Here is a 15,709-nt window from a genome sequence, read left to right on the forward strand (position 1 = left end):
TTGGCCCAATTAAATAGAATCTAAAATTAGATAACATTTTAAAAACATTCACATGTTCATCTGTTTAGCCCCGCCTGTTGGAACATCCAGGGTTTTGAGGGCACGGCGGAAAGCACGGAGATCAGGGATATTTCGTATCTCAGGGGGCAGTTCATTCCAAAGGGTTGGAGCCCTCACAGAGAAGGCCCTCCCCCTGGGAGTCGCCAGTCGGTATAATTTAACTGACGGTACCCTGAATAGTCCCTCCCTGTGAGAAAGAACTGGTCGGTGGGAGGCTATTGGTGGCAAAAGACGGTCTCGTTGGTACCCAGGTCCTAAACCATGGAGTGCTTTAAAGGTGATAACTAACACCTTTAATATACAGCCTCATGCTACATAACTAAGATCCATTTCATGCTGATTAAACTAAATTATTCTATTCTTAAATAGAAAACTATCTTTAGATAGATTTTTACTCCCAAAGCATTTTATTAAAATAAATTTGATAAAAATCAAAAAAATCCGATTTAAATCAAAAAAATGGATTATTTGCATTCAGACTGACCATACTAGGAGAAAAAGAAAGTAAGTAAGTATAATAGGATGAGATGGACAAATTCTAACATTGCCTTGAAAACTCTGCTAAGCAGACAGTAAACAATTCAAGCAGCCTGCAATCCTATGCACATTTGCCATCAGCTCACTAAATTCAATCAAATTTGAATTGACATATACCAGATTGTGTTATAAAGTTGCATCTAGATTGGAACCAAAGTATTATTGAACTCTTTAAAAAAGAGTAAAAAAGATAGCCTAGATGGAGATAAGCAATATTGGTTACCGAAGCAACAAGGAGTGAAGCACATTTTAAGTCTATAAGAGAACAAAATTATGCGGTAAAAGCTAGAACTGCCACCTTCATAATTCACAAGAGTATTAGAAGGGGAAGCAGGAATAGCAAAACCAGAATTTCCAGATTGCTTCTCAATAAAAGTAGTTTTAGCTTTCTTGCAGAGTTGATTTCCTGGTCTTGTCTATCAGGTGGAATTGACACCTCTGCAGCTGCTGTCCACACAACACATTTAACCAGGTCAGCTAAAGATCTAGCAGGCGACCCAGAATGCGAAATTGGCTTTTCTGGCTTAATATTTTGAGTAACCCACACCTGTATGTTAATGGTCCAGCAAACTGTATTTCAAAAAAAAAAAAAAAGATTAATTCAGCTACGTGGTTTGTATGAACTCGACCAGTGTTTCAGCTTTCTACAGCGTCAGGCAGACGGCGGTCAACTTCCAGACGGGAAAGTTTCACCCAAGCTCCTGTCCGCGGGGTGGATCCCAGCATAGCTCCTCTCGGCCTGTGATCTGGTAAGGAATAAACCGATCTGGCGGGAGGCGCGCCGGGCGACCGCTAGGGGGAGAGCGCGCCGGACGGCAGCGAGGGGCTCCCTTGCGCCTCTTTCCGCGGGCTGCCGTCGTCGCTGCCGCTCGCCTTATTTGTCTAGGGAGGGTATTCTCAGCCCCTCCAAGATGGCCTCAGAGCGGTTGTCAAGGCAACAGTGTGAAAGTCATCAGTGCCATGGAAACCCTTTGCGTGGCCGAATAATATAAATATTTTTTTCGCGAAGAAGGAGCCTGGGGATGAGTGGGCGATGTGCTATTTTCTGACGCGGCAGCGGGCGGGAGGGGGGCTCCCCGGCGGCTAGGGAAGGGGGGGGGGCGATAAAATTAGCTCAGCATGGAGGGGAGGAAGAGTTTCGGGAGCGGCGGGGCTTGCCCTTGGGACGGGAGCCCGAGGAGCCGCGGGGTCTGCCTTTGCATCTCCGAGTCCCAAAGGCCACTAACTGCGCACAGGTAAGAGGGCTTCGGGTGCTTGGGCTTGTCTTGCTGCGGCTCCCGGCTCCCTCCATCCCCATATGGGGCAAAAGCAGCCACGTCTGCCCCAGCAGCAAGCCGCCCCGACTGCAACTGTTCCTGCAGCCCGCTCTGGCTGGGCCAGGTGGACGTGGCTTCCTCTTCCAATCTTTGGTGCCGCAGCGGAACGCACTGCTTGATGATTGCACGGGTGAATTTGCCGGGGCAGAGGCTTTTCTTGCCTGTGTATCTGGAAGGGTAGTTTGGTTTTATAGACAGGTAACCCATATAGGAAATAAATGCCAGAAAGAAGCCATGGGCCAGGAGCTGTTACTGGGATATGCGTCCATAGCAGGAATGTAGAAAAGCAACCTATGCTAGCTGGGCATCAGTTCTCATGCAAGAATGCTATCTGTTCTAAGAATTTTACAGCAGTATGAAGGATCCCACAATTTAGTGAAGAATTTCACTAAATTCTTAGTGAAGAATGAATCTTGTGGGCTTTTTCACATACTTTTTTAATATTTTTTTAAAAACCTCATTAACAACAACTGCAGTGTTTTCCTTATGAAATTTCCTTTGTTGCTTTGTGAATGATATTTTTGGAAATAGTTCCCATCTGTATACAGGTACTCCTCAACGTACGACCATAATTAAGTCCAAAATTTAAGTGGGAAATTTGTTAAGTGAGTTTTGCCCCATTTTATAACTTTTCTCACATTTGTTAAGTGAATTGTTGCAGTTCTTAAATTAGTAACACTGTTGTTCTTAAATTAGTAACACGGTTGTTAAGTGAATCTGGTTTCCCCATTGACATGGCTTGTCAGAAGGTTGCAAAAGGTGATCACATGACCCCAGGACACTACAACCATCATAAATGTGTGTCAGTTATCAAACATCTGAATGTAAATCACGTGACCATGGGGACACTGCAACGGTCATAAGTGGGAAAAATAGCCATGTGACTTTTTTCAATGCTGTTGTAACTTTGAACAGTCAATAAATGAACTGTTGTAAATTGAGGACATACTATATCCATACTGTAATGGGTACAACAACGACATAAATGAATGTGATAAAGACTTAAAATTATTTTTTCACTCTGTCAACAGAACTTCAGGTAGCTGTAAAATAATCTGTTTGGGTTTTTTCCCCATTATTTTGAGTGGTAACATGTTAGACCAAGTCCATCACTGGCTGAATATTTACATGCATATCATGTGAAAGAATTTAAATCAGAGCAATATTTCTTTCAAGAGCAGAGAAACGATTATAAAACTATAATAATACCAATCATTGTATCATTTTTGTGCCTATCTGCTGAGATTAAGACCCTGTCCATATAGATGTATACAGATTTTGCTAAACAGCTCCAGATCCAGGCTTTACAATAAGAAAAAAAATTCCAACTCATCAATTTTTATAATTGTCAATTCTCAATTTTTCAGCACACTGAATAAAAGTTTAAGCATGCAAATTACAGAAGCCATCAGGATAATAAATGACTGTCTTCTTTTTGCTTCCTAATTCTGCCTGCTCACTAGTAGTGAAGTTTTTCTAACCTGTTTCATGATCCTTTTTTGTTGATATCCACCTGCAAATAACTTTCCATCCCATCACTCAATTTTTCTGAAGGTGAAACACACCAACATCTATAAACATCTTCAGAAATCCAATACAATCATAGCATTGTTTGCCTAATTTATATGTGTAGAGAGGAGTAGCCCACCTGCAGCTCTTATCTTAATATCCAAAGGCTTAATTTAAAAAAAAACCAAAAACCTTCTGCAAATATTTGGCTCAGACTTCTGCCAAGAGCAATGTGTTCCTATCCTGGCAGATACCCAGGCAAGGACAAATGAAGACAGAAAGAGAGAAGAAGAAATGATAATTTGTCACTTTTCATCTCCAGTACCTCCCACTACCAGAATTGGTTTGCCAAACATAATACCTAGAAAGAATAAGAGCTGCCAATTACTGTGAAACAGCATTGTATGAGTCCATCTAATTCCCCAACCTGACGTTCTTTAGATGTGTTGGGATTACAACACCCAGAATTTCCAACATTGACTGGGAATTTTGAGAGCAGCAGTGCAAGTGTCTCTGGCATCAGGTAAGGAGGCTGGTTTTACCAAATATTAAATGGCAGGAAGATGAGATTGTGCTTTTTAGATGTTTTGTTTTGCAGTCAATAGCTACAGCCAATGTGGCAGTCCTGAAAAAGCAGGACTGAAGGGTACAGAATTGGAATTACTTGCCCTGATTGCCTCCATCCCCCCACACACCTTCACCACCCGTATTTTTTGAGATATCTGTTAATATTTTGCCCTTTCCCAAAGTGGAAAATTGAACTGAAACTATTTGGTATTCTGTTACCAAATTTCTGAAGCACAAACTCAGAGGGATTTTACCAAAACAAAGACTACCTTTTGCTCAGCTCCCAGAAATTACATAAATAGATTTGTCTTCTTGGCAACAGTACAGAAGTGGGTTTGCCACTGTCTTTTTTCAGGATGCTTTTTCAACTTCCTTATGTAGACTACATTATAGCTCAGGTTTCCTGGTACTCTCATCTGAGTGCCACAAACATCCAGCCCTTTTTCAGTTTTTTTTTTCTTTCATCCAAGGTCAGCTTCATTCCAGAGGGCAGAGGAGGGAATGAAAGAAGAATTGGGCTGGGAAGATGCAGAGCAAACGGTTGTCCATGATTTCTTACTGTGCAGCTCATCCATCGCAATACTTATCTATAAAATATGTAATATTTTTCTTTAGCAGTTGAGCCACTCTTGTAGTTTTATAAATTTCTTGTTTAGAGCTAATGACACAAAAGAATTCACTTCTAACAGTTAAACTACCCTCAACTCCATTTCATAATTATATTGATTATCCATGTGGATAATCAGTACTGTATGGTCAACCATTGATATTAGTAATTAACAATATTAAGTTAATAAATATTAATGTATACATATATTAAGCAATATATTGAAATCACATTAATGTGATTTAATGGTTTAATTGGAATTTTGTTTCAGAAAACATAATTACTGTAACAAACAATGGTGGTTCCTTTTTAAATTATAAGGACTTGGGCATGAGAAAATTAACCATAAAGCCTTCTGTACAACTAATTATTGTTCTTATTTGTGATTGACATCTGGGCTGAAATTATAAGCAATTCTACTTTAAAAATAAAAGCAATTAAAATGTGTAAGATTCTTGAATAAATATGTTAATCTTGGATTGTAAATCTGTACATTTTTTATCATAATATATGTTATGATATCTTATAGTTTAACTGATTCTACCCTACTGGTAAAACATATTTCAATATTTATTCTGCATATGGATTTGCATTCTTGACAGCTTTCACTGTTCATTGGTACTTTTGTGTATGAAAAATACTCTTGTTTTCCTTAAATCTTTGAGACAGACATAGTCACAGAATACCTCAATAATGTAATGTAAATTTATGTTACAGTGAACTGTGGTAAAATTGGGGAGGGGATAGTTTAGGCACAAGTATTTTGTAGAAGAAAATCTACAGTATATAAGGAGTATTATTAATTTATCTTTTAAGTTACGTTTTCAAATTTGGGAGAGGCAAAAGAAAATCAGTGCATGCATATTATCAACATTTCTCTATATGAAGGTCAAATATTCCCTGTCTTTTTATTTCAAATATTATGAGGGATGTAGAGTAATTGAACTTCTATATGAATCTTTACTGGAATAGGGTTTTCTATTCTCATAGAACCATGGCAACATGATTACTACCAGCAATAAAGTCTGTCTAACATTTATTCTGGGTTGGGGGAGAAATCTGATTCATTTTTGCATATTTAAGAGGTGGCTAAGATTCTTGGCTTTTCATTTATTTTAATGGCAAAAGCAATCCATGTTGCTCAACTGCGTGGGACATTCCACTGTGGCTACTTCTGCTTTCCAAAACTTCCTGAATTGATTATATAGCCATTCATCATTATGGAAACTGGAAAGTCATTCAGGAGAGAAGCACATAGCTGTGAGCACTTGGAGTATTTCTGCTTTGGAAAAAGAGGACATTAAGAACTCTAGCCACTTTACATTCACAGAAATAAACCATCCCATATGTATCTCAATGGAGCTCAAAATGTTTAACTCTCATAACTTTCCAGTTATTTTTTTTTTAAAAATGTGAAGCAGAGATTTGCCTTGTAAGCAAAAGAAATGGATCAGATTCACATATTCCTACATCTAACGTCATACAGTTTTATAAGATCACACTTGATCTTTCTTAACCTAATCTTGTCCAGTCAGTTTGACCAGATCTGACATTTTGTTTTACAACTTATTCAGTTTGTATTCACTTTTAAACCAGCATGTCTTTATCTAGTATTTTTACATTAACTTTGGGAAATGTATTATATTTTCTTTTTCCATATGTGGCATTTTCTACTATTGAGATCTGTGAGTGTTATACTAATGAAATCTGATTTCAGATGAAGAATATTCTTTTGTTTTAAATCTCAAGTTTTTAGTTTCTTTAAAGTGCTAAAAAGCAAAAGGGTCTTTCCAATTAATGGAGTAACAAGGGTTAGCATGAATCTAAGTTTCTTGACGTTGATTAGAGAATAATTATTTTCCTCTTCCTGTTATGCTATACACCATGCATTCATTTTTAAAGGAACTCCTTGGGTTTCTTTTTTTTTTCCAGTTGGGTAGGAAGTGGCTTAGGCCCGGGATATTTGGGGGGCCATCTGCAGCCAGCAATAGTTGCCCATCACCCGATGCGTTCCCATAGAGAGGGTCTCCTCAGGGTGCCGTCGGCCAGACAGTGTCAGCTGGTGACCCCCAGGGGGAGAGCTTTCTCTGTGGGCGTACCTGCCCTTTGGAATCAACTGCCCCTGGAGCTCTGGGTGGCCCCCGACCTCCGCTCTTTCCGTCGCGACCTGAAAACGTGGATGTTTCGTTTGGCTGGCCTGGACTGATTGGGTTTTAATTTTTAACATGTTAGTCTTAATTGTACTTTTAACTGTTAAATTATGAGATTTGGATTTAATTTCTTTTAACTTTTTCATTAGATGTTTTTTACTGTTGTGAGCCACCCTGAGTCCGGCTGGAGATAGGGTGGCATATAAATCTCATGAATAAATAAATTAAATAAGTGCCCTAGCTGATCATTCTCCTTCTGCCCTGGAACCTTTATAGGAAAAAACAGACTGCAGACAAAAATGTTAGCCAGAACTACAGTGCTAATAATACCTGTAGTGTTGCCAAGCTTCACACATGCAGGTTAAGCGAGTAGGTGGAAGGAAGTCAGTAATATATACCATACAGTTGTTGAAAATGAAATTAGGGAAATGGCAGTTTTGAAATTGGATGGATGGATGGATGGATGGATGAACGGATGGACAGACATTGAGATAGGTCAAACAGACAGATATTGAGATAGGTCATTTAAATGTACAAGCTCAAAATGGAAGAGTTGAGATAGGACAAATTAAATATGGAGGAAAATGACAGGTAAAGTCCAAGTCAACTTTGCTGAACCTATTTCCAAGCTCTATGAAGCAAGCATAAGTTTGAAGTGGATTATAAATAATTATTTCTGTATATAGAAGCAAGAAATGATGTGGAGATTCCAAAAGTTATAGTTTAATGGGGCAGAGGCAGCAGAATGTAGGCATTAAAGAGACTTCCTACTAACTACTCATCAAAAATGGTTTGGGTTGCAAGTTCAAAAAGGAGATATAAGTACTATTTATATTTGCTAATAGACTTCAGAATACAAAACTACAATAATGCAGGCCACTTTATTAAAACTATATTTTTTTGCAATGTAGAAAAGCTTAAAAACTAAGCTTATCTTCATAATTTCGTAATTTGTTATAAGCAGTTAAAGATAAGACACAGCACATATTGAAATACTGTTTCCAGCCAGAACAAGGAGAAATGAAACTTGAATCTCAAAGGGGTAATCTTGAACTATGCACATTCAATAGAGTAGGTTATGATAAAAGCATATCTGACCTACAGCCTTCATCCCTGTAACAAAAAATAATGATGAATCAGCACTCATGATCAGTTCTAAAATAAAGGATAAGCTGTACTGTGAACATATACAGGAAAGGTGATTCATCTTTCTGATGATCAGTACATGTGGTCTTGAAGGTGCTTTTCAAACCGCAACTTTCTTGGGGGGGGGGGTTCTTCTTGAAAATGTTTCGCTTATCATCCAAGCAGCTTCTTGAATAAGAAGTGAACTGAACTGAAGAAGCTTTTTGGATGAGAAGGGAAACGTTTTCAAGGGGGGAAAAACCAAGAAAGTCCACTTGTCCTTTGAAATGCACCTTTGAGACAACCATGACCTGGATGATTGAGATGATAGACAACAAATGTGGTCCCCAAAATGTTATTGGGAGTTTTCATTTCCTATCTAGGTTATTTTTCTACTATGTTAGAAGAGAAAACACAGAGTACAGGTATAGTCTAAAGCAGCAATTTATAGAAAACAATAAATTACGAAATATTTGAAAATATAAAAATTATACTTTGCTAGATAGAATACAACTTAGAAATAGAGGTGGAAATCTAATCTTAACATGTAAGTGGAGACTGGAAGAAATGACCTGACTCCCAAGTATAACAACATGAGACTTGTATACCTTAATGGTATTTCCTGGTGGTTGCCATCGATAAGAATTTTTTTAAAAAACCATACATATCCTTAAATCTAAACCAAAATAGCCCAACAGGACAGAAAGTAGATCTACTTCCAAGAATGAAGTTATGAAATAAAGGGTGAGGGACAAGAACCTTAATTACAATGAGTGAGAAGAGGAACCAGGACACTGAGTATCTTTTTTACATTAGGAGAAGCCAAAATTAAGGCAAGTAACCCATGCTTGTAAGAAAGTGGATTCTGAGTACAGTAGGTTTTTAGTTTCCTTATAAAAGAAATCAGCTGCACTAGAAGGATGTTCTACTTAAGTCTAATTATGATCAAGATTCTGTTGAGCCTTATGGGATTACAGAAAGTTGCTACAATAACAAAAATGTCACAGAAAAACTCCCCTGTGTCCGCTGTAACTGTATTCACACATTATGATTGTGCTGGTATTACATTACTGATATTAGAGCAGGGCAGTAATAGGACAGTCATATCTTTTCTGCCTCAAAATAGTGTGAAATATTCCTTGCAATTAATAAGGCTTCTAGGAAAGAATAAAAGAATCAATTACTTGTCTCAAATTGATTACTAAATCCTAAGGAGGAAGCTTTGGGAGCATAATGAAAGTATGTTCTTTGTCTTAGGAATGTAAGCAGACTCTTTCCCCAAAGCAAGATAATGCCAGCTACAGTGTACCCCACAGCTTCTCTGGTTAACAAACAAGGCCATTCTCGCAAGTAGGCATTGTTAAAGATGTTTAAGGCATTCAGATCAAGCAGGGACCATTTTTGTTATCCAGCGTGGCTTCAGTCTCATCTGGCACAATTGATATTTCAAGAAAATTAGATTCCAAACAAAAGTATTAAGAGTAATTTATTGGAGATATTTGATGCATTAATAAAAAAAGATCAGTCCTTCAGAAGTGTCCTTTTTGACATTCTGAGATTCAATAATCCTTTAGGAAGCAAAAGCAAAAAAATTATCATTATCTTGAAATTGTGTTATGTCCTAATAAGAGATACAATATTGTTCAGTATCTTACTCCTTGCTGCCATTTTAATTTATGTAGGTTTTAATGTTTGAATGTAAGTTGGTGTTAAGTGTTTTCTTTTATGTTATGCTCTGGTCCAGAATCTGTGAATTTGAGTGGGGTGTGTCTGTGTATATATACATTCGTGACAATGATGACATATTTTCAAATATATATATTTAGGATTATAACCACTTAGCTGCCTAGTAGTCACTGTACAATTCTTAAAATGAAACTTGTACTTGCTGTTTGCTAACAATAAACAATATTACTGGTTTAAATTCTTGCTTTTGTGGTAGATGAGCAGCTCAGAAAATTTAGATCATTCAGACTGAGGTGATTCAGCCATTACCGGTCTCATTCGTGATATAATTATAGTGATATAGTTCCAGTGAAAAGGGAAGGAGGCCAAGCTTCTACTTTCATCTTCCACATTGCACAATATATGTGTGTGATAAAGTCACAATTGTAATTTGCATCATCTTCAAGACACTCTAATGTGTATTCTGATTGCAAATACCCTAAATACATCTTTTCCTATCACAAGGCTCCAGAAGAATAAAACCTTATGGGCAGCTTAAGAGAAATAAAGCTTCTGACTTATAACACTACTGTAAGAAATTCTAGTCTCAGAAATGTATAAAATACAGAATGTTTTGTTCAGGTCAAGCTTAATGCCTGATGACTTCATGGACACTTCCATATGGTTACTATGGCTATAGAATGGAAGTGGTTTGCCATTGCTTTCCTTTGGCATTTATTTAATTTCCCAGAATAATCTATAGCCCTGGTAGTTTCCAAGTCTGCTTTGCTTTTGAACCCATAGAAGGTCAATGTGGTGCTGCCATTTGCTTCAGACATTTATAACAATCCTTTCCAAAATAATGCTTTCCTTGATGATACTACATCTCTCATAAACTCAGTGGCGGGATTCACCAGTTATAACAACTGGTTCGCTTTGCGCCCCCTCCAGAGGCTGGAAATGGCCCATTTCTGGACTTCTGGTACTTCCAGTAGGCCCATTTTTTGCCCTCCCCAGGCTCCAGAGGCTTTCCTCAAGTCTCCGGGAGAGTGAAAACCGCCTCCCCCAGGCACCAAAGTCCCTCTGGAGGCCCGAAACAGGCCTGTTTCCGGACTTCTGATAAGCCAGTTTTTCGCCCACCCAGAACCTCCACGTGCACCCTGCACTTACCTGGCATCCAAAATGGGCTGGATGGAAACTCCTGGGAGGGGCAGGGCGGGGTGGGCAGGGTGAGCCAGTTCTTGAACAACCAGTTCGGCAAACCAGATTAAAATTAACATCTGGTTCACTTGAACCAGTGCAAACCAGCAGAATCCCATCCCCTGCATAAACTAGTCAGGTTGGGGGTTATCAGGAGAATGTTATTTTAGAGAAATCTGCTTCACTGTCTGTGCCTGCACACCTTGCTCCAGTTGATGAGTGGTTTCATAGGTTTTTCAGTACACATGGACTGAAACAATTCTCTTTGTGAATATTGTTTAGAAGCACTAAGATGGTATATTGTATCTGATGCTCTAAGTTGGAACATAAGTCTCTGCATCTGTTCAGAAACAGTTTTGGACCTGATGAGTCACCTTGTTGGCTTTTTCTTTTTAAGATAAACTTTTGAGGAATATCTATATGAGTGAGATGTCTCCTGTAAACCCATGGTTGCAGTTAAATCTCCCCACAAGTCTTGGATAGAATACCTAGATTTCTCAAAATATTTCTTTCAAATTTCAATTTTCAACATGAGAAAAAAGGGAAATTGTGGTAATTAATCCTGTTCCCATGCATGGAATTAATTTCCCAACCTTTAAATCATTGCATCCAACATTCTTAGAGAAGTATGAGCTTATATTTAAATGCAAAGTAATTATCTTGATAACAATTGCACCACTGTAAATAGTTTGAATTTCCTCAATCATGTGTGTGTATAACTTTTCTGGAATATTAATATGAACAGAGAATAGGATTCAGTTTGGTAGCAACACCAGTAGTTGGACATGTACAAAGGGTCTTATATCAGTCTCTAGGCAACTGTAGAAAAACAGCATTTGCTCAGCATCTAATTACAAATGACACTTCAGCTGGTGCTTTAAAAACACCAAGTGATGGGGAAGAAAAGGTTCCCTCTCTGCTGTGATCTGAATTATTAGAGATGTTGTCTTTCAGGGCTACAGTAGAAAACCACCACTTTTTGACAGAGCCCTATTACTGCTTTGGTCTTCCATTAGCTTAACTCCCAGTGGGGCATTTGAAAGCACTTCACAATCAAAACTGGTACTCTCACTCAGACTGCCACTTTGTGTCTCTAAATTTTTTATACACTGAACTATAAAGCAACACCTTTGCTGTAATTATGGTCATAACAGCACATATTCAGGGAAAGTAGGGTATTACTGTATAAAGTCAACATTCTGAAAGCAATTAGCCATTGAATAAAATTTATCCCAGCCTTTTCCATGAAGGTGCCCTCCAGAAATGCTGGAACTACAACTTAGGGAATTTCCAACTATAGGCATGCTGATTTACAGTTGGAATCTCAACAATGGCTTTTCCATTGTTCTTCCGAAGCAGTTGCAATCCAGGTAATATTATCTGAATGATACTAATTTATTTATTTATTTTGGTTTCTAGAATGCTCCTCAGCTGAATACCAGTTCATTCACAAATCATTATATTCTGTATACTAGAGATCCTAATTAGGTTTCAATGACTGGAAAAGACCATTCTGCCATTCAGACTCAGGTGAAAAAGTTAGAGAGGGATATGTTTTTTGGAAAAACATTCCTGTTTGCTGGCTGATGGAATATTCCATAAGTGACAGTAAGAGAAAACTAATGAACTCAGCACTGTTTCTCTGTAATATATTAAATTCCACATGTTATATACTGTACATTGTTAAAAATCTGTAGTTTATTTCCTTGCTTAAGTAGCAGTTTATTTACAGTGAGTTTGGTTTGTAAGCATGATGTTTATAGTAATATGTGAACTCTAGGACTAGGTTTACATGATTTGAAATTGCATTTTGCAGCTTAGTTTGTAGGAAAGGATGGGAGCTGCTGATAAATAGAAGCTCTTGGTGTTATAAGAACATGACCTGAGATTTGGGTGGCATGAGTATTTGTGGTTAAGGTTAAGTTTATTGTGGATTTTAAAAATAAACATGTTACATGTGCCATTTTGAGAATGTGAAATAGATATAAACCCAGGTTATGCCTCAAAACACCTTCACATTCTCAGCACAAGAAGCATTTTATAGACAACAAAAAATAGGCAAACACTAACCTATTGTCATGGAGAATGTAAAATAAAATCAAGAGAAGAATTGGTGGCAGAATGATATAGTTATCAATATAGTTTATAATTATTAGAAAGACTTAAAGTAGACAAAATAATGTATGGTTTTGAATATTGTAAGACTAAGTTTGAAACAGAATTGTGCACAGATTATGAATGTGTAATTGCTAAAATGTACAAGCTTTTATTGAAATTTAAAACAAATAAGTTAAAAATGTATGAAGAGAGATAATGATTTTGGTTATATAGATTCAACATGAGAAATATGTGGTTGAAAGGACTGAAATTTACATTATGTTCTGATTTTACAAACAATTTTTATAAAATGGATAATTTATCATGTTTGATGGACATGTAAAATCTAGAAAATTCTGGATTCAAATACACAGACTGATTTAGAGGATTTTAATTCTTAATATATAATTGAGACCATTTTTTAAAAAATGTCCTAGTTCAATGGGAATTGGCGAAACAATATATGCACAAAAAGGAAAGATTTGGTATTAGCCGCTGCCGCTACCGGTTCGCCCTATCCGGGGCAAACTGGTAGCAACCCACCACTGGTAACATCATGGTATATCCACATAGTATCTCTGATTTGCAAGCTACACTTGGCTTCGAATTCAAGGCACTGGCTATCATTTTTAAAGACGTTTGTGGCTCAAGGCCTGATTATTTATGGGATCACCTTTCTCCAATTGCCTCTGCCTGAACCCAGGGTGGGCATGCTCTGAATACCAATGGCTGAACGTTGCCATTTTTGAGGACCCCAGAGTTAAGCCTTGTCTGTCATCTCTCCTGTCTTCTGGAATACTGTTTCATCAAGTTAGTTTGTCCATGACCCTACTGTCCTTTAGAAAAGGCTGGACAGTTTGTGCTTCCAGTTGATTGTTGATAAGTGTTTAGAATTTTGTTATATTTTAAAAGTTGATTTTCATTCTTCCAAGGTCAGTAAATTGAGGACCCAGATTGTTAGGGGCAATATATTGAAATTGTAAACTACCCAGAGAGTCCTGTAAAGCAGCTGTCCCCGACATTTCTGGTTTGTGGACCGCCGGTGGCAGGGGAAGAGGGGATGTTTCCACGTGAGTGGCAGGTGAACACAAATGAAGCTTGCGCATGTGGAGCTGCATACACGTATGCTCACCCACCGCATGCATAGCCCAATTCCAAACAATTCCCATGGGTTGGGGACCCCTTCTGTAAAGCACTATGGGGCAGTATATAAGTCTACTATTGCTATTTTCCACAATGCATTAATATTTTTGCATTTGGTTTTGTATTTTTAGGGTATTTTTAAACGCTGCATACTATTTTTTCTGTCATTTTTGTCTCCTCCCAAAAGTTGAGGGGCAGGGGTTTGTATAGTAAAGCACAGTTTGGTTAAAAAGCCATGCATAAAGAATACAATTTCTTTTCTTTCCTTCCCACCCTGAGCTTGCAGAGATGGGGGATAGATGGTACTTTCCCTACCAAGTCCCTGGTTGTAAAGAAGAAATCTCAGTCACTTTCAAATATGCATTGCCTTCTTCCCTGCGAGAGGGGTCGAATTTTCTTTGTGCAAAAAATGTACTCAGGGATCACCATCTGACAAGCCCTAATCACTGCCCATATGGCTTAGTGAAAATGTGATGCTGACCCTGATACAATCTGGTACAGGACTTGAGACCAGGAGGTGGCATCCTGGGAACAGGTGGATGAAGCTGGCAGCTTGCACTGGGAATTACCATTGGCTATTTCATGCCAGTAGACCAAAGCTTCCTCAACACTTACTTAAGCATTAAGAACGAGTAGATTCAGCAGAACCACTCCTCCTATGTGCCCCTATTCATATATATATTTATGGCATTTTTGAAAACCTGGGCCCTATTTTGAATGAAGCGCCGGAAAAGACGCCTGGAGAGCGGTTGGAGGGCCAGTCTCGCTGAATCTGATCGAACACTGGTAAGGTCGCATATTAAGACCTACCTAGTGGCGATAAAGACGGCAAAGTTTAATTACTTTTCCGCCTCTATTGCATCATCAGGGAATCGTCCGGCCGCCTTGTTTAGGGTGACCCGCTCCCTGCTCCATCCGGGAGTGCGGGAGGATCCCTTGGAAGGCAGGGCAGAGGATTTTGGACAATACCTGTATGACAAAATCGCTCAGATCCGGGGGGGATTTGGACTCTGACTGGGTAGATCAGGGCAGAGTGACGAGGAATAGTCTTCAGAATGTTATCTGGGAGGAGTTTGACACTGTGACTCCCGATGATGTGGACAGGATTTTGGGGAGACTTAGTGCGGCCACATGTTTACTGGACCCGTGTCCCTCCTGGTTGGTACTGGCTTCCCAGGAGGTTACACGAGGCTGGCTCCAGGGTGTTATCAACGCTTCGCTGAGTGAGGGCCACTTCCCCGCTGCCTTGAAGGAGGCGGTGGTGAGGCCTCTCCTCAAGAAGCCGTCCCTGGATCCGGCAATATTGGCCAACTACCGTCCTGTCTCCAACCTTCGCTTCATGGCGAAGGTTGTGGAGAGTGTGGTTCGCGCGACAGTTCCCACAATTCCTGGAGGAAACATCTTATCTAGATCTGCTCCACTCAGGTTTCAGGTCTGGGCACAGCACGGAAACGGCATTGGTCACGTTGGTTGATGATCTCTGGAGGGCTCGGGACAGGGGTTGCTCCTCTGTTCTGGTCCTGTTAGATCTCTCAGCGGCTTTTGATACCATCGACCATGGTATCATGCTGCACCGGCTGGAAGAGTTGGGGGTGGGAGGCACCGTGTTGCGGTGGTTCTCCTCCTTTCTCTCCGACCAGTCGCAGTTTGTGTTGGCAGGGGGGCAGAGGTCGACCTCGAGGCCTCTCATCTGTGGAGTGCCGCAGGGATCGGTCCTCTCGCCCCTTCTGTTC

The sequence above is a fragment of the Pituophis catenifer genome, unplaced genomic scaffold, assembly GCF_029215685.1.
Source record: "Pituophis catenifer annectens isolate HBS135680 unplaced genomic scaffold, rPitCat1.0.hap2 SCAF_6, whole genome shotgun sequence".
In the NCBI taxonomy this organism is placed as follows: Eukaryota; Metazoa; Chordata; class Lepidosauria; order Squamata; family Colubridae; genus Pituophis; species Pituophis catenifer.